The sequence below is a fragment of the Oryza glaberrima genome, chromosome 3 (assembly GCF_000147395.1).
Source record: "Oryza glaberrima chromosome 3, OglaRS2, whole genome shotgun sequence".
NCBI classification, from domain to species: Eukaryota; Viridiplantae; Streptophyta; class Magnoliopsida; order Poales; family Poaceae; genus Oryza; species Oryza glaberrima.
In genome coordinates this window covers 27,001,441-27,021,419 of record NC_068328.1, presented here as the reverse complement: position 1 = coordinate 27,021,419, position 19,979 = coordinate 27,001,441, and positions in this window count along the sequence as shown.

The window sequence follows — 19,979 nt, the reverse complement described above, 5'->3', positions numbered from 1 at the left end:
TCGAGTTGGTTCGACTAGATCTCCCAGCGACTTGGCTCCTGCAGGCTCCGACTTCGTAGGCTGTGGGGGTGGTGTTGGCTGTGAGATTCGATGCCTTAGGTCCTCCCAGGGGTCCCTTTTATATCACAGATCAGGTGGTCTCCAAGTAGAACTCGAAGACATCGGACCCTACACGATACATTAACGACCCTGTCTTGTCCGAGTAGGACTCAAACACTGTGGAGAATTTCCTTAGTGTATGCAGATAATGTCTGTGTATGTGCGGGTATGCCATGTCGATATGTGGCGCATATCGAAGGGTAAGGGGTATACCTAATCCGTAACCCTGACAGTAGCCCCCGATTTCTGCTTAAATGAACTCATGCGACCAATAGCGGCTTCTGATGTCGAGACTGATGTCGTTCTCGGTGTGGGAACCATAGAGACAGGACATGATCGAGAACACCGTGTGAAGCCCAACGGTCATGAGTGAATTTAAACTAAAGTCTGAAAAACTGCCGCACGTAACAGACCCAAAAATTTCCGGCGGCCATCTCTCTCCTTTCCTTGGAATTCGCACCGTCGGTAGTGCGTCTATTTAAAGGAATTTTGGGGATCCATCTTGCAGTCCGCCCACCGTGCAGAAAACATTCCGCCTGTAAGCGCTCTTCGCCTTCCTCGCTGCCACAAGAAACCCTAGTTTTAGCAACATAGGCTCTTTCTCCGGCGATCTTCGATCAGCGATGGACCTCGGCAACTCATTTTCCACCAGTGCGTCGCTGAAGAAGCTTCAGGAAGACGGCGCCCTTCCTAGTCGTGGAAGCATGGAGAGGGAAGCAGGAGGTATTAATCCCCAGCCCGTCTTAGGTCGCATGGTTGCGATCGAAGACTATATTTTCTGCGGTTTTCTCCCCCCGCCTTCCAAATTTCTTCTCCTGGTTTTGAACTTCTATGGTCTTTCTCTTCTTCATTTGAATCCCAATTCTATCACCTTTCTTAGCATCTTTGCTCATCTTTGCGAGGCCTACATTGGGGTAGAGCCTTTTCTTGATCTTTTTCGCTTCTACTATGAGTTGCGTTGGATGGAGTCCAACAGGGTATCTGGTTGCGTTGGGTTCCGACTTCGGGATGGCCTGAAGTCGCGTTATATCCCCTTCCAGTGCCCTTCTTCTCACAGCAAATGGCGGAATAGGTGGTTCTATCTTGAGATCAAAGATTCGGACCTTGTCTTCGTTGTTCCCGATGAACAACCGGACAAGATTTCGTCTTGGACTGCAAAGCCCCCTTTGACCCCCTATCTTCAGTCGTTTATCGACATCATCGACGATCTCCGAGTACGGGGTTTGTCGGGGTATGAAGTCGTTGCAGACTTCGTTGGTAGGCGGATCCAGCCGCTCCAGGCTCGGGCCTATCCAGCCTTTAAATATTTCGGACCGGAGGACGCGACCCGGGTTTCTCCTCGGGGTATCTTTCTCGCATTTATCCTGACATGCTTATGTTCGTGTTCCCCTTGATTTATCGAAATTTGGTTCTCGTTTCACAGGTCTGAACAGCGAAACCGTGGAGTGCCGCGTCGGCCAGGTGATGATCAGTGGTCCGACAACGGCGAGTAACATCCCTGTGCCCCTTTGTGAAAAGGGGGCGGCTGAACATGATGACGCTATCAACGTAAGTATACTCGATAAGCATCCCGCATTTTCCTTTCGAGATCACCTTATGACTTGATTAAGTGTAGGCTCTTCCTCTGACAGACATCATCGGGCCGTTCGTGGACCATCAGGTGGCGGCGTCTCTAAAAGAGAAGGTCGCCAAGGAGGCGTCTGATGCTGCTGCAGCCACTACTAGTGGTGGCAATGTTCCGACAAAGGGGAGGAAGTTCTCCTCTATAAGCGGACATCGTCGCAAGACGTCGACCCCCTTGGTAAGTTATCCTGTCGCCAGATCGTGCCGCCAGAAGGATTTTGCCTTACTTCGCATTGGTTGTCTTTCAGGCCTCGGACGCGTCTCCCCCGCCTCCACGACGACAACGTCTTGTGACGGTTGGCGAGAAGTAAGTAGATGGATTTTTACGTTTCCGTGATTCCATTCAAGCGTTGTCTGATCCGTGGTCGTTCCATAGGGAGGCGCGGGCAAAGGCTGCGCAAAACAAGTCTGGAGGGACTTCCAGCGCGTCGCCTGCCGCGCCCTCAACGGATGTCGTACTCGCAGCCGAGAGTCAGGAGGCGACGCCTAGCGGCCCAGTCAGCGATCCCGTGGCAGGTCGTGGTCCACCCGCTGCCGTCCTCACCTGGGAGGAGCTCCAAGTCGAAATGGGGCGCCTCCTCGAAGCTGGTGCTCGCGGCATTGGCCGCGAGATTGCAGAGGCGAGGTCGGAAGCAGCGTTGGCGAATGCGCGTGCTGACCGGCTGGTGCGCGAGTTGGCGGAAGCTCGTGAAGACCTCACGAAGATGAGGGAATTGATGGCCGGCAACGAGCGACAACGGCAGGGGCTCGAGGACCGTATGTCGGAACTCGGGAACAACCTGTCGGAAATCCGAGGCTCGTTGCGGGTCACCTACACTGGCCTGCACCAGCTTGCCGGGGAGTGTGGCATCAAGTCTACCATCCCGGTGAATCCTGACGAATTCTCGCTGACATCCTCCCTTGCGGAACTGGCGACGGCGATGGGGGAGATCCCCTCCAAGCATGCGGCCAGGATCGCGGAGGAGACGTCGAACGGGATCTACACCGGGGCGTGTCATGTCCTCGCGTGTGTAAAGCTGTCGCGTCCTGAACTCGATCTGCGCGAGATCTTGGATCAGGGGGCGGCTAGCAACACGCGTAAGGAGGTGATGGAATTAGTCGGTGATCTGGGGGAGTCTGTGCTCCCCCTATCTGAAGAGTAGGACTTCTTGTACTTCCAAGACACGCTGTGTAAAACTTGAATTCTGACCGCCTTCGTGAGAGCAATTATCATTCTAGTTTACTCTTGCATGTTGACCTCGGGAACTTTTGTCCTTTGTAGAGATGTCGATGTCGAGGATGTCCAGCAGCGTGGGCAGCCTGAATTGTCAGCGATCCCTCCGGATCTTGCGTCTGTGGGACACGCGTTGCTGGACAACGTGGGTGAAATTTTGCCCGCGAGGACAGGGACAGGGACAGCGACAATTTTTCTCTGTAGACCCCCGATTTTGGAAATCGGAAATCTTCTGTGTTTATCCGTACCAATCCCTGGATCAGTAGTTGGTACACACATACATAGTTGGATCACAACATATCATGAATGAATTCAGGCTAAAATAGTTAAATACTTACATTAGGGCCAGGTAGGCCAACAACTATCAGAGAACAACAGCGGAAAACAAAATAATATAAGGGCCCGGTTAACATTCCACAGGCAGTCGACTGGGGAAACGAGACCTATAACAAGATCGCACTCCGATCATCTTGTTAGATACGCAAGCATACTGATAAGGGCTTCTCTTCAACACTCTCCTAAAAGATATATAAATAGCAAGGGTGAGTACCAACCATACCCAGCAAGCCACCACAGCAACAATGCACATGATAGGGGTATTCAAAGGATGGCTATAGTTCTTTTGCGCAAAGCAAGTTTTGTAATTCTTTTCACAAGCCTAAGACCTAGTACAGACTGATCAAATTTTAGTACCAGTGTTCATATTAAACAATGACGGTTCTGTCCACCATCCATTGTGATCCCAAGGATAGCTTCCCGCCATTGAGTCGTCATGGTTTTCTGAGGACGTCCACCTTCCCGCCTCTCAGGAAGTGGCTCCATCAGCATAAAATCATCATGCAATAACCCATCCCAGACAGGTTAAGAATTTAGAGTCTAGCCAAGTGTAATACATGTCCCGGTGCTCAATAACCGCGAGCACGGCTATTCGAATAGATTTGGTTTACTCACATTGCAGTGGATGTACACTTTACCCGCACTTTGCGACTGCCCAACACATGAGCCTCGTCCCAACACATGAGACGCGCCACGGCAAAGCCTTTCGATAACCTCGCATTGGCAGTACCCGCTCCATGAACTTAAATCCTCATGCACTCTAGGCGTCCATGTTTCTAGCAGTGAGAGGAGTTCTAGCGCTCCCGGGAAAGAGAAGTCTCACACACATATTAAATTATGGTTCAAGTTAAGTTCTCTCTCTCACACACTCATGGCAGTCCTACCAATGGCGACACCGATGTAGGGCACGCCTCTCGGCCCTACCTCAACGGGTGTCCCACCGTAGCGCACCTGCCTCGCTCAGGGGTGAACCATCTATGCAGGGGTACTGCCTCCGCTCGGCTATCTAATCCGCTAGGTCTATACCCATACGAGAAGTGCGGTTGTACGGGGGTCGTTTCATGCTTAACTTCATGGCTCGGTCCTTAATTGACCGGGGACGGTACTAGCTTTTTCCAGATACCACCCAAATCCTCCGTCCGCCCCAGTCGAAAACAGTTGTTTAGTTTTATTTCTTCTTTCACAAATCATGTCATCAATATCATGGCAATATGGTGCTCATGTCTCCACATGCCGCATCTCAATTACCTTCCCAAAGGTAATTGCCCAAGCATATAGCATTTGATAAATATGAGTATGCATGATTCTAGAATAGCATTTCTAAGCATTTGTCATAGTTGACTAGGGACTCATACGTAAACATGGTTACGAAGGAATAAGGGGTAAACAATAATCAAGGCATGGCATAATCGCAAGTAGGATGTTCATCATTGCATGCAATTTCATTTATAAACAAAACAATTTCGCAATTGGGATCAACATGTTCAAGGAATAGTGATGACTTGCCTGCTCAAATCGTCCTTATTCTTTATACAATCTTGATCAACCTTCACCTCCTGGAAGTTGCAGACGTTGCCTCACGACTAACCGATACACAAGGTCTATAATATGCGAGAAAAACCAATATTCAAATAACAATCAAATATGCGCAACAAAATGTACTATTCGTGTTTGCTAATGGATCCCGATCATGCTAAGGCTAAACTTTCTTAATCTTTCTATTGTCATCGTGGCCTATTTAGGAGTTAACCAACATAGCATTTATGGGATACATATATATTTGGCTAATCGGTGGTTTAGTCTATCAAATGGCTATGGAAGGATTATGGCTATGTATGCATCTATCTAAATAGGACGGTTATATACTAGAGGTTCTGTTGTTAGATGGATTTAGGATCAATCAAATAATTACAGTGAATCATTTGTATTATTATTTTATTGATGGAAGCTTTACTTTAATTATGAACATATTTTACTTGTTACAATAAATTATAAAAGGTTAATAATTATCCATGCTTTGTATGTTAGAGTTGTTTAGGTTAATCATATTATGGTTACAGATTATCCCATCACATAATTTTACAATGAATAATCCTAAGTTACAGTTGAACTATAATTATAATTATATGAGGTCAAGATTTATAACTAGTATTTATCTAATATACATGTTTGTCATATACTCCTTCTAATTTAATATATGCAACACGCAAATTAATACTATACCGTACAACTATAATGGGATGTATAGTATATGTGTAAGCAACAATATATTATTATTGGATCATATATTTGAGTAGTTGCTTTTTACTGTAAGCTATACAATACATGTCGATTTTAAGATGGCTCTGTTTGGTTAACTAATGGATATCAACCGACTATATATATATATTCTACTTCACATGACATTGTATCGACTAATTTTTAAGTGGTCCAAATACAACTAGCTCTGTGATTACTCTCCTAAACAAGTTAAAGATTCACCTATGTGTGTTTATATTTTAGTTACAAAAGATGAGGCTAAACTTTATATAAATAATTTATAAGTCATGGATTTCCTATACACCCATTAATTTGAAGGATTGATTATAACTAATTTATTTGGTTGCTACAGTGACAAGACATATTAAAGATAATTATGCTACTGTACAATATCCATTTTTATTTATTGGCACACTATTTAGGTTAACTATTATCTAATCATTTGATATTACTTAATTTATAATTGTAAATATATTTTAGTAAATAGTGAATTATATATCATTGGAAAGTTTATGAATTTAGATGAATTTAGGTTCAAGTTTCACTCAAATCCGAGCTAAAACGAATAAGTTACGCTATTTTAAAGATTCAAATTTGAATTAATTGTAATAATTGCGAAATGGTACTGTTACTAATTCATTTATTTTTAATACAACCTTATCCACAAGCTATAGTGACTGACAGGTGGGGTCTTCCTATTTTCCTTTTCTTTTATTTTATTTTTCTTTCTAAAGGAATCCATATGGGCAAATGACAGGTGGGCCCGGCTCCTTTGACTAGGGTCAAACCGGCCATTAAACCCGGTAGGGCCCGCTTGTCATAGACTCGAGACCATAAAACTTCTATAATTAGATTTTTAACCACCCAGACCCACATGTAATAGACACAACTAATAAAGATTAAGAAGGGATTACTATTCACCAATTACATGGGGCCCACTCTAATCTCTCCTCTCCTTTCTCTTTTTCTCTCTCTCCCCGCTACCTCCCTGCTTCCTCTCTCTCTCGCGGCTCGGCTACCCGGCGGCGATGGTGGCGGGACGAGGGGAGGGGCGGCGGCGGTGACGGCGGTGCGACGATGGCGCACGGCGCGGCGGCACGAAGGCGGCGGTGCGGCGGCGCGAGGGCGACGCGACGACGGCGCACGGCGCGACGGCACGAAGGCGGCGGTGCAGCGGCACGAGGGCGGCGGCGCGGCGGCACGAAGGCGGTGGCACGGTGGAGAGGGAAGAGGGGAGGAAGAGGGAGATGGGGTGGGGAAAATAGAGAGAGGGGGTGGAGTATTTATAGGGGAGAGGGGGAAGAAAGAGAGGGGGAGGGGTGGAACGACGGCGGCGTGGCGGCGCAGGGCGCGAGGCGGTGAGGAGACGGGCGCGCAGCGACGGGACGGGCGACGCGATGGCACGCGGCTTGGGGCGGTGACGCGATGGGCGGGCGACGCGACGGGCGGCGACGGGGCGTGTGGGCGCGCGAGGCGATGGGATGACGGCGCGGCGCGGCAGCGGCGAAGTGACGGCGCGCGCGGTAGGAGAGATTGGACGGGCGCGCGACGACGCCCCGCGACGGCGACAACGATGGCGCGCGGGGCTCAAGGCAGCGACGGCGACGGCGCGACGGCGATGGCGATGGCGTGCGGTGCGGGGCGCGAGCTGGAGCGCGGCAGCGGCGCAGGCGACGACGATGGCGACATGAGCGGCAACGGGCAGGGGGAGGAGGAGGGCTAGGATGGCTAGGAACCAAATCGAACACTTAGGGGGCTAATGAACAGTGCTAGCCGGCTATTTTTGTTTTTAGAAGGTATTTTGCAATTAGGAAAAATATACTATTGCCACTAATTTTGTCACAACGTAAAAATACACCAAGTCTAAGTTATTCCATCGAAATTTATATTCAAATTTAATATTGAACATATTCTTATTATTATTATATATTTTTCAAAGTTTTCCTATTTTTCTTCTTTTAGGGTTTTGGTTGATTTATAAATTGAGAAAAGTTGCAAATTAAATTTGTATTTACTCCTAAGCATTTGGGTGACCGTATTAAGTGTTCAAATGTGAATTTGCCCAAAATTTAATATTGTCCAATATTTAAGGTTTATTAAAGATTCTATAATTTTCTAATGAGACCGTTATTAACACAATAGCACATTAGCTCAATTTATTTATATGTTAGTCTATTTTATATGGAGGGGTTTAATATATTAAATTTCAATCCCTAAATGCAATTAGGAACTTGGTGCAATATCGATCTACATATCGAATTAAATACTCCCATAATTCTATTATATATACAGAGAGCTTAGTTTATTTAAATGATCATCATTTCATGTGTACTCATATTATGGCACCCACCAACATTATTCAAATATTTTAATATTTGATAAAATAGGTTAATAATAATTTTTCTTTTATTTGATTTTAATATCTTGTGCATAATTATTTGTAGGATTAAATATATTCTCGTAAATCATATCTACTGCTTAAATGTAGTTCTTTTCTTTACTTTCTTGGTGATCATTTATGGTTTGGCAAGCAATAGGAATCATAACAACCAGCATGATGCAAAAGTTTTAAAAAGTTCGAAATTTTAGTGATTTTTATTGTCTTGAATTTTCAGGATGTTACACTCTTGTATGTTGACCTCGGGAACTTTTGTCCTTTGTAGAGATGTCGATGTCGAGGATGTCCAGCAGCGTGGGCAGCCTGAATTGTCAGCGATCCCTCCGGATCTTGCGTCTGTGGGACACGCGTTGCTGGACAACGTGGGTGAAATTTTACCCGCGAGGACAGGGACAGCGACAACTTCCTTAGGTTTGTGGTCTCTTCATCGCTTTTCGCTCCTCCGATTTGATCAGTCGTGTTCTCGAGAGAGAGAAGCAGTCTGACGTAGTCGTTTCCATGTTGGACAGACCTCGAGGACGCACTTGCTAGCCAAGATCGTCGTATCCAATATTGGAAGACGAAATTTGAAGTGGCGGAACTCGAGAGAGCCATGTTGGAAGTAAAAAAGGAACAGGCCGTGGAAACGCTCCGAGGTCGTGAGGTGTGGTTTAACTCGTATTTGAAGAGCTGCTACACATCCATGGCTAGAGTTTGCAGAGAACTTCGAGTGGTCCGCGGAGAACCTGAGGAGTCGGCGGCCGGATACATCTCGTGGCTGAACGGGGCCTGTACTCAGCTTGAAGGCGTCAGCAAGCGGATTGACGAAGCTCTGAAACAGGAGTGCCGTCGGTCGAGCCGATATGCGGGAGGGCATGTGTTGGCTTGCATACGAGATCATCTTCCGCAAATGCACCTCGAGTTTCTCCATGAAGGGTTCACTCGTTCTCGGAGGACTCCTGCGGAGATAGACCACCTGGCGAAGTCGATGGCACCGTTAGCGGAGAAGGTTTTCAAGTCTACGGACTGGCGTTGGCCTTCTTGGTAGTATTCGTACCTCTGGATATAGTGTGTAAGAGTGTTTCCTCAGTTCACGACTTTGGTCAGTCATTTGAGTCGTACACTCTCCCTAGCCCCCAGCCTTATCGTCGGAGGATTCTTCTCGGGGGACAAGGCTCTTGAACCTTTGACCTGCCTTGGTTGAGAAAGCACTGATCCTAGCCCCCAGCCGTGAAGTTGGAAAGTTAATTTTCCGATTACACGGCTTGGTTAATACGCACGGCGAGAACTCTTACACGACCAGGTCTTACATGGTCTTTCGTCTCTACAGGATCCGACAATGCCTTATCGGCTCTAGGCGTCCCCAGCCGAAGATCCCTTAGGTTCCTCGGAGGCCTTGTCAGGACGGCGTAAAGGGACATGAGGATAGGTTTCAACGCTAGGTGTCATCTGGGTAAGGGATCATCAGGCAGGAACACTGTGATTGTAATATGTGCCTGAAAATAGGCTTTATTGATACTGTAAGGTGTGTTACAGGTATGGATTATATTGACTCATACATAGAATTTACGTAGTTGGTCAATGTTCCAAGAGTTTGCCAACTCGCGGCCATCGCCGTCTGCTATCTTGAATGCACCTGGTCGCAAGACTTGTGTGATCGTGTAAGGTCCTTCCCATTTGGGTGAGAGCTTGTTTCGCCCTGCTTGGCTTTGAACCCATCGGAGGACGTAGTCGCCGATCGAAAGTATGCGTGCTCGGATGCGCTTTTCGTGATAATGGCGGAGGGCCTGTTGGTAACTGGCTGCTCGGACGGCAACTCATTCGCGATATTCCTCGAGTAGATTCACATCGTCGTTTCGCTGTTCCTCCTGATCCTCGTCGGAATACTTCTGTACTCGTGTACTTTGATGTCGTAGCTCGCTGGGGAGCATGGCCTCGGAGCCGTACACAAGGAAGAAGGGTGTTTCCTTGTTCGACGTGGTCGGTGTGGTGCGTATGGCCCATAGTACTGATGGGAGTTCTTCGACCCATTTCTTGTCGTGTGACATGAGCCTGTCGTAGACACGGGTCTTGATCCCTTGTAGCACTATGCCGTTTGCCCTCTCGACTTGTCCGTTGCTTTGAGGATGAGAGACCGAAGCGAAGCATATCTTGACTCCTAGCCCGATGCAATAATCTTGGAAACCGGCGCTGATGAACTGGGAGCCGTTGTCGGTGATGATGCGATGTGGTAGTCCGTATCTGCAAAATATCCCTTTGATAAATTTGATGGCGTTGTCGGCCTTGATTTCCCCCGTGGGTATCGCCTCGATCCATTTTGTGAATTTGTCGATCGCCACGAATAGGAACCTGTAGCCGCCCTGTCCTCGTGGGAATGGCCCGAGTATATCTAGCCCCCAACACGAGAACAGCCAAGTAAGAGGGATAGTCTGGAGCGCTTGTGCGGGTAGCTTTGTGTGTTTACTGTGAAATTGATAGGCTTCACACCGCTGGACTATGTCGCATGCATCTTTGAGGGCGGTTAGCCAGAAAAACCCTTGTCGAAAAGCATTCCTGACCAACGTCCGACCGGCGGCGTGTGACCCACAGATGCCTTCATGTATATCGAGGAGGAGGTGTCTGCCGTCGTCGGACGAAACGCATTTGAGAAGTACCCCGTGTGGCGCTTTCTTGTATAGATCGTTGCCGATTATGCAATAGATTTTTGCTTTACGGGTTATTTTCTCAGCCTCTGCGTCGTCCTCGGGCAACTCGTCGCTGTTGATGAATTTGATCAGTGGGGTGCACCAATCGTCTGTGGTTTCAATATCGGCAACGACGCGTTCTGCCTCTGTGGCCTCCGAGCTGATGTCGGGGGCGTTTGGGTTAACTTCGCCGCTGACCTCTTTTACTGATGGTTTTGTCAGGACGTCCAGAAAAGTGCCGGGTTCGAGCGGTTCTCGTCTGGACACGCGCCGTGCTAGATCGTCTGGCTCGATGTTGTCCTTGTGGTATACGTGTCGGACTTCAATCCCATCGAACCTTTTCTCCGGCTTCCTGACTTCTGCGAGATACTTGGATAACTCAGGGTTAGAGCATTTATAATCTTTGTGCACCTGGTTTGCGACTAGTTCGGAGTCCCCTTTCACGATCCGTCGTTTGACTCCAAGTGCGGCTGCAGCTCTTATCCCGGCGAGTAGTCCTTCGTACTCGGCTGTGTTGTTGGTTGCCCTGAAGTTGAGGTGGATTGCATGCTTGAATTGATCTCCGGAAGGAGATGTCAAGATGAATCCTGCCCCTGCTCCTTGGCTGTTGAGTGCACCATCGAGCGCTATTATCCACGTTTCATTGTCGATTTGGTTGTCTGATTTGTTATCAGGCATAGTCCAGTCAGCTACGAAGTCGGTGAGCACCTGGGACTTGATGGCTGTTCGTGGCACAAAGTGGACATCAAACTGGCTTAGCTCGACTACCCATTTCGCAATGCGGCCGACAACGTCTTTGTTTCTCACGACTTCGCCGAGAGGGAAGGAGGAGACAACTGTGACTCTGTGGGCCTGAAAGTAGTGGCGTAGCTTTCTTGACGTCGTGATTACTGCGTAAAGCAGCTTTTGGATCTGAGGATATCTTGACTTTGCGTCGTGGAGAGCTTCGCTGACGTAGTAGACTGGTCGTTGTACTTTCTCTCTCTCGACGACAATGACGGTGCTAACGGAATATGGCGTGGCGGCAATGTAGAGGAATAATTCTTCATTAGGTTGGGGAGCAACAAGTACAGGGGGGTTTGATAGGTAGCGCTTGAGTGCAATAAATGCCTCTTCGGCTTCCAGTGTCCATACAAATTTGTCTTGCTTCTTCAGCAGAGCGAAGAAGGGTTGTCCTCGTTCTCCCATCCTAGCGACGAACCTGCTTAGTGCTGCCATGCATCCGGTTAGCTTTTGTACTTCCTTGAGTCTTGTGGGCGACTTCATGTTCTCAATTGCCTTGATCTTCTCGGGATTTGCTTCTATTCCTCTGCCAGAGATGAGGAAACCGAGCAACTTGCCCGACGGTACTCCGAACGTGCACTTCTCTAGATTGAGCATGAGGCGGTATCGTTGGAGGTTGTCGAACGTTTCCCGTAGATCGTCAATCAATGAGTCGCTTGTCTTGGTCTTGACAACGATGTCGTCGACGTATGCCTCGACGTTGTTGCCGAGCTGGTTGCTAAGCGCGCCCTGGACCGTGCGCTGGAAAGTATTCCCTACGGTTATCAGTCCGAAAGGCATCTTAACATAACAAAATACCCCGAACGGCGTAATGAATGCTGTCTTCTCTTCGTCCTCTTTCGCCATGCTGATTTGGTGGTAGCCAGAGTAAGCGTCGAGGAAGCTCAATAGCTCACAGCCGGTTGTTGAGTCCACCGGTTGATCTATTCGAGGAAGAGGGAAGTGATCCTTGGAACACGCCTTGTTGAGGTCGGTGAAATCGACGCACATCCTCCATTTTCCGTTGGCCTTCCGCACCATGACTGGATTGGCTAGCCACTCTGGATGGAGCACCTCTCTGATAAAGCCAGCTTTGAGAAGTTTGTCGAGCTCTTCTCGTATGGCTTGTTTTCGGTCTGGTGCCAATCGCCGCAGTCTTTGCTTTACTGGCTTAGCATCGGGTCGCACCATGAGTTTGTGCTCAATCACCTCCCTAGGGACCCCCGGCATGTCGGACGGCTGCCAAGCGAACACGTCAGCATTGTCGCGGAGGAAGGTGATGAGCGCGAGTTTCTATTTCTCGCTTAGTGATGCCCCGATCTTAACGGTCTTGTTGGGGTTGGCACTAGTGAGTGGAACGATCTTGATCGCGCCGTCTGGTTTCGGCGTCTTGTTTGTCTTGCTCACTTTCTTGGGAGGCTCAGTTGTGGCGGGTGGGCTGGGCGTGTGCTCAACCATGTCGAGGCTCCGCTTGTCGCGTTGTACCGCTAGCTTAGCGTTCCCTTGAATAGTGATTGTTCCTTTCGGTCCCGGCATCTTGAGCACTTGATATGCGTAGTGAGATGCGGCCATGAACTTCGCAAGTGCAGTTCTCCCGATGATGGCGTTATACGCTGTATCAAATTCAGCGACATCAAAGGTGATCTGCTCCGTTCGAAAGTTGTTTGCTTGGCCGAAAGTCACAGGCAACGTGATTTTGCCCAATGGTTTGGATGAGGACTGGGGAGTAATTCCATGGAAGGGTTGATCGGTAGGTGTCAACTCGCTTCGTGGGATTCCCATCGCGTCCAAGGTGCTGGCGAAAAGAAGGTTGATTGAGCTGCCACCGTCGATGAGAACTCGCGCGACCTTGATGTTTCGAATGGTGGGCTCGACCACGATCGAATAGCGTCCTGGGATGACGGCAGTCTTGGGATGGTCTTCTTCCGAGAATTCTATCTTCTGTTCAGACCACTTCATCTTGGGTGCAGTCCCCTGCCATGTCGAGCAGACTTCACGTTCCACTTTCTTGTATTCTCGCTTGGAGGAGTACGCTGTGGAGCCTCCGAAAATGTGTGAGACGTGGAGGTCGGAGTCTGGATATGCTGAGTCTGATTCTTGAGCAGCCGCCTCCGCATCCTTTTCGACCACGCGTACTCGCTTGCCTTTTTCCAACGCCATATGTTTCTCGAGCGACTTCTTGAAAACGAGGCAGTCTTCCCAAGAGTGTTTGTCCGTCTTGTGTATGGGGCACCATGCTTTCTTTGCGTCGCTACCCTGTGGGTCTGGGCGTTTGGATGGGTTCGCGTATTCTGCTGTGAGAACTTCCGCTTGAGCTTTCCTTTTCCCACTCTTGCGACTTTTCTTCTTGCTTGACTCAGGTGCGTCCGTGGCTGGCTTCTTTTCTCCCCCGGTCTTCGGCTTGTCATTCTTGCGTCTCAGCGCATCGTCTATGTGGGCGCATCGTTCGATGATCTCGAATAATCTCCGAGTAGTCGTGATGCGTCTTGTCGCCAACTCCTGGGTGGTATAGCGATCTCGGACTCCAGACTTAAAGGCGCGAATTACAGAAGCGTCGGTAATCTCAGGGATTGTATTCCTGCACTCGTTAAAGCGCCGAACAAATTCCCGTAGGGATTCACCCGAGTTCTGTGTCCACGCATGTAGGTCATCTTCAATCGCGTGGTGCTTGTAAGTTCCTTGGAAATTGGCGACGAACTGCTGCCACAGGTCTGCCCACAAAGAAATCGAGTAGGGCGGGAGGTGCATCAGCCATGAGCGTGCAGAGCCTTTTAATGCAGTTGGCAAATAATTTGCCAACGCGTTGTCGTCCGCTCCGGCAGCATAGAGTACTGTGGAGTAGACTTGAAGGAATTCTTCTGGGTCAGTACTCCCATCGTACTTCTCTATTGCTCCGGGTCGGAATCTCTCAGGCCATCGGACATCACGCAGGGAACGACCGAAAGCTCTACACCCAGCGCTAGGGGCGGTTGGTTGTCGGCGATCGTGTGTCCTTCGTGGATGTCTGTCTGACGATGAGGATGAATAAGAAGATGACGATGACGATGAATCGCTTGGTTCCGGTGTGGGATTACGGGGTCGTCAGCTGGGTTCTCGAGAATCCTGTCGTCGCCCTCCGTTGTTGTCCCGGTGCCAATCTCCGTCGTCCTCGTCGTTATGGCAGCGTCCCCGACCAGTATCGCCCTGCGTCCGCCTCTCGCGATCATCATGATCATGGCGATTGTGGCAATTAGCGCGGTCTCGGTCTTCGCTCGAGCGGCCCTCTCGTTCTTCGTGATGTCGGGAAGAGACGCGATGTCGGGAGCGATTCCCGTCGTCTCGCGTGCGCCGTGCCTCTCGGCGGCCGTTGAGATGGTCGCGGAGATCGCCGGTGCCACGAGGTGGAGGGGTAGCTTGATGGGATGACTCCCGCTGTTCGGGATTTTCGCCATCGACACCGCCGATTGGTGGTTGTTCCCGGTGCATAGCAGCAGCGGCTTCTTCGAACGCGTGGCTGAGGTTGGTTACTGATTCCCGTAGCCGTTCCTGCCACCGCGCGAGATCATCGTTCAGAACGGGATCGTAAGGTCTCTCTCTCAGTATTGTGTTTAAGGGTCCTGATGTGCTGGGCCGGTGTAGTCACTTGATTTTCCGCCTCCGCATTAGCGTGTGCTGACGTGCTGGTCCCGTCGATAGCTAATACCTCGCGTGGCGTTGTAGACCCCCGTTTCTATAACAGGAATCATTCGTGTAAACAGTACCATTTCCCTGGATCAAGTAGTCTGGTACACACGAGTTCATAGCGGAAATACCAAAAGCACATACACGAGAGTCTAGTGCTAATTATTACATCATAAGCCCGCAGGCATTCTCTTAAATCATCGAACCGAGCGGTCCGGAATACATCCAAAAGCAGAAATAGATGAGGCAGCGGAATTCAGGCAGCGGCATGCCATTGCCACAGGCAACGACCGTAACTAAGACCTACTGAGCGCCATCGTCTTCTTCTCCCTCCTGGTAGTAGGCATAGGGATCCTCCGAAGCTTCATCTCCCGCTTCTGATTAATTTTATATTTGCAAGGGTGAGTACCAACCGTACTCAGCAAGCCACCACAGCAAGAAATGCACATGATAGGGGTATTCAAAGGATAGCTATGGTTCCTTTGCGCAAAGCCGGTTTTGTAATTCTTTTCACAAGCCTAAGACCTAGCACAGACTAATCAAATTTTAGTACCAGTGTTCATATTAAACAATGACGGTTCTGTTCACCATCCATTGTGATCCCAAGGATAGCTTCCCGCCATTGAGTCGTCATGGTTTTCTGAGGACGTCCACCTTCCTTCCTCTTAGGAAGTGGCTCCATCAGCCTAAAAATCATCATGCAATATCCCATCCCACACAGGTTAAGAATTTAGAGTCTAGCCAAGTGTAATACATGTCCCGGTGCTCAATAACCGCGAGCATGGCTATTCGAATAGATTTGGTTTACTCACACTGCAGTGGATGTACACTTTACCCGCACTCCGCGACTGCCCAACACATGAGCCTCGTCCCAACACATGAGACGCGTCACGGCAAAGCTTTTCGATAACCTCGCATTGGCAGTACCCGCTCCATGAACTTAAATCCTCATGCACTCTAGGCGTCCATGTTTCTAGCAGTGAGAGGAGTTCTGGCGCTCCCGGGAAAGAGAAGTCTCACACACATATTAAATTATGGTTCAAGTTAAGTTCTCTCTCTCACACACTCATGGCAGTCCTACCAATGGCGACACCGATGTAGGGCACGCCTCTCGGCCCTACCTCAACGGCTGTCCCATCGTAGCGCACCTGCCTCACTCAGGGGTGAACCATCTATGCAGGGATACTGCCTCCGCTCGGCTATCTAATCCGCTAGGTCTATACCCATTCGAGAAGTACGGTTGTACGGGGGTCGTTTCATGCTTAACTTCATGGCTCGGTCCTTAATTGACCGGGGACGGTACTAGCCTTTTCCAGATACCACCCAAATCCTCCGTCCGCCCCAGTCGAAAACAGTTGTTTAATTTTATTTCTCCTTTCACAAATCATGTCATCAACATCATGGCAATGTGGCGCTCATGTCTCCACATGCCGCATCTCAATTACCTTCCCAAAGGTAATTGCCCAAGCATATAGCATTTGATAAATATGAGTATGCATGATTCTAGAATAGCATTTCTAAGCGATTGTCATAGTTGACTAGGGACTTATACGTAAACATGGTTACAAAGATTTAAGGGTAAACAATAATCAAGGCATGGCATAATCACAAGTGGGATGTTCATCATTGCATGCAATTTTATTTGTAAACAAAGCAATTTCGCAATTGGGATCAACATGTTCAAGGGATAGTGATGACTTGCCTTGCTCAAAGTCTTGCGGGTCTTGGCCTTCACTTGGATCCGCAACTCTCTCGGGCTCTACAAGTACGTGCGAAGAATCGATTTTGAATTCGGTTAGAATTCAAGTAAAATCCAAATAAATCCAAATGGAAGTCGAACGCGAAAGTCGATTATTTTATATTAACTTTACTATTCGCGGACTAGGGCAAACCCAATTTCGATTTATATATCCTAAGCTATTTTGCGGGTGTAAATATTTGGTTAGCATAAGTTTTTGATTGAATCTACCCGAGTATTATATTCATATATTTGGTTAGAAATTTCTATTGCGAGCTAAACATCGGACGGAATCCTAAAATTATCTTATAATATTATACGATTTAATTTAGTCTATGACTAAATGATTAAATATAATATACGTCTAAAATTCCTAGTGATTAAATCCGAATTTCTATCGTGAATCGATTTCTTATAGAGATTACCCAAATATAATTTATAATAGCCTATAAGAATTCATCTAATTAATTATATCTAAATCACTACCGCGAATTGATCATTTGTAGAGATCATTTAAAACAATCTACAATAATCTATATAATTCACCTAATTGTTTAGTTTTTAAATACATCTATGGTTATAGCATTATTTTGCAAATACTATATTTTCGTTAATCCTATACTTAAGTCCTAATATTTTTAAGTGTCCTAAATTTCTCCTAATTTTTCCTACTTATTTCCTTCTCTTTTCCCCCTTTTTCTTTTCCTTTTTCTTTTCTTTTCTTTTTCTCTTCCTTCTTTTCTTTTCTCTCTCCCTCTTCTCTCTTTTCTCTCTTCCTCTTTTTCCTTCTTTTCTCTTTCTCTTCCTTCTCTCTCTCTCGGCTCTCCCTCCTACCCGAGCGGCAGCGGCGGTGGGCGCGAGGGGGAAGAAGGGCGGCTCACCGACGGCGGCAGCGGCGACGACGGCGGTGGCGGCGACGGCGGTGCGACGACGGCGCACGGCGGCGACGCACGGCGGGGCGGTTCCGGGGCGACGGCGCGGCGGTTGCGAAGGTGGCGGCGCGGCGGCACGACAACGGCGGCGGCGCACGGCGGCTGCGACGGCGGCGGGGAACACGGCACGGCCAAGGCGCGGCGCGGCGCGGCGGCTTCGTGGCGGCGGTGTGGCGACTCTATGCGACGGCGCGGCGGCGTGGAGACGGCGGCGCGGCGGCGTGGAGGCGACGGCGTGGTGGAGTGGGTAGAGGAGAGGAGGTGAGGATGGAGGGAAAGAGGGGAAATAGTGGGGTTTATATAGGAGAGGGGAAGAGATAAGGGGGGGAGAGAGGGGAGACGCGACGGCGGCGTGGGGCGCGAGGTGGGGGTGCGCGGCGCGAGGCGACGCGACGGCTGCGGCGACGCGCGATGTGACAGCGGGGGCGGCGGCGCGCGGCGACGGGACGGCGCGCGGCGCGGCGCGGGGCGCGGAGCAGAGACGGCGACGGCTCGGCAGCGACGACGCGACGGCGGGCGGCAGCAGCGGCGATGGGACGGCGCGACGGGATGGCGGCGAGCGACGCGTGACGGCACGGGCGCGGGGCGCGAGGCGGCGGCACGGTTCTCGGGATGACGCGACGGGCGGTAGCGGCGACGTTGGCGCGGCGCGGCAGGGGCGGCACGGCGCTCGGGGCGGCGACGGGACGCACGGCGACGGGACGTCGACGGCGGCGGCGACAGCGGCGGCGCGCGGCTCGGGGCGGGACGCGACGGGCGGGCGGGCGCGCGGCGCGGGGCGCGAGGCGGCGGTACAGGGCTCGAGGCGGCGGCACGCGGCGCGAGGCCGACGGCGACGCGACGGCGATGATGGCGACGGCGGCGCGCGGGCGAGCGGCGCACGGGCGAGCGGCGCACAGGCGGGCGGCGCGCGGCGAGCGGCGCGCGTGGCAAGGGAGGGGGCGGGGCTAGGGGAACCGTGTCGAGCACCTGGAGTGCAATGAACAGTGACGTTTTCTAATTAACCCGATTTTGGCCCATTTATTATTTAAATTTGATTCTTTAATTCCCAAATTTTGCATAAATGAAGTATACTCAATATTTGTGCTATTCCAATCCATGGATTCATTCTAGATTAATTTATTCCATGTTTTATATATTATTATTATAATTTACTTGAATTTAATTAGAGTTAATTCTCATTCCATTGCTCTTTAAATTTGATGGATATAAATATGGTCGTAATAATATTTTACTCATTTCTATCCATACCTAATCTTTATTTTAATTTATATTTATTTTACCAATTTATTTTTAAGGTTTATTCCTAATTAACTATTCTTTACTCACGATTAATAAACTTCGAGATCAAATCCAAATAAAATAGGCGAATAGGATCGGCATGATGCAATTAATTTAAAAAGTTTTTGAAAATCCGTATTTTTAGAGTTTAGATTTTTGTCGGTCGAATTTTCAGGGTGTTACAGGCGTACTCGTTGGAGATGAGCGTAGTCCTCGAGTAGATGCAGGATTGATGGTTCGTGGGAATCGATGTCGATTACGCCGACGAATCGATCTGAGACCAGTGTTCGTTGTTCCTTGTCTTCATCTCTAAGGGATATGCCTGACTGTTGGTCCTTAGGAGGTGACGTCTTCGTGGCGCTGAGAAAGACCTTGCAGCTTGAGAGGTCGTGATTCTTTGTCTTGTGAATAGGACAGTAAACATCACGAGTTGGAGAAATACGCTGAATTCCACGCTCTTTGCAAGCGCGAATTTCGCCGCGGACGTTGAGAAAAACCCAGCAGGCTTGCAAAGTGTGTTTCCTGGTTTTGTGGATAGGACACCAGGACCTTGTCGCTTCGGAAGTTGTTCTCGTCGGCTCGTGGTTCTTGTCGGAACAACAAGGTTCGGCCGCATTAGAATTCTTCTCAAGCTTAGAAGTTGTCGACGTTCCGTTCTCCGCTTCGGCGGGAGGATCCTTCGACACGGAGTCGTCTTGGGTTGCAGCCACTGCGTTCTCGTTTCCGGTCATTGACGGACCGGCTGAGATCGGTATCGTGGTGTAAACCGGGAAGACGATTTCGCCGACTTGAGTCCACACCAACATTGTTGAAGCAGGAAACCCGTGGTTGAGGTTGGTGTTGACGCTGTTGTCGACGAAGCTGGATGACATAGTAGTAGAACCTTGAGCACCAAGTCCCCCTACCTGGCGCGCCACTGTCGACGGGTGATACCCGTAGACCGGATATAGAGGGTATTGGGGTACGTTGGTACAAGGATCTACGTAATACGACATCGAGCAAACAAAAGATGAGG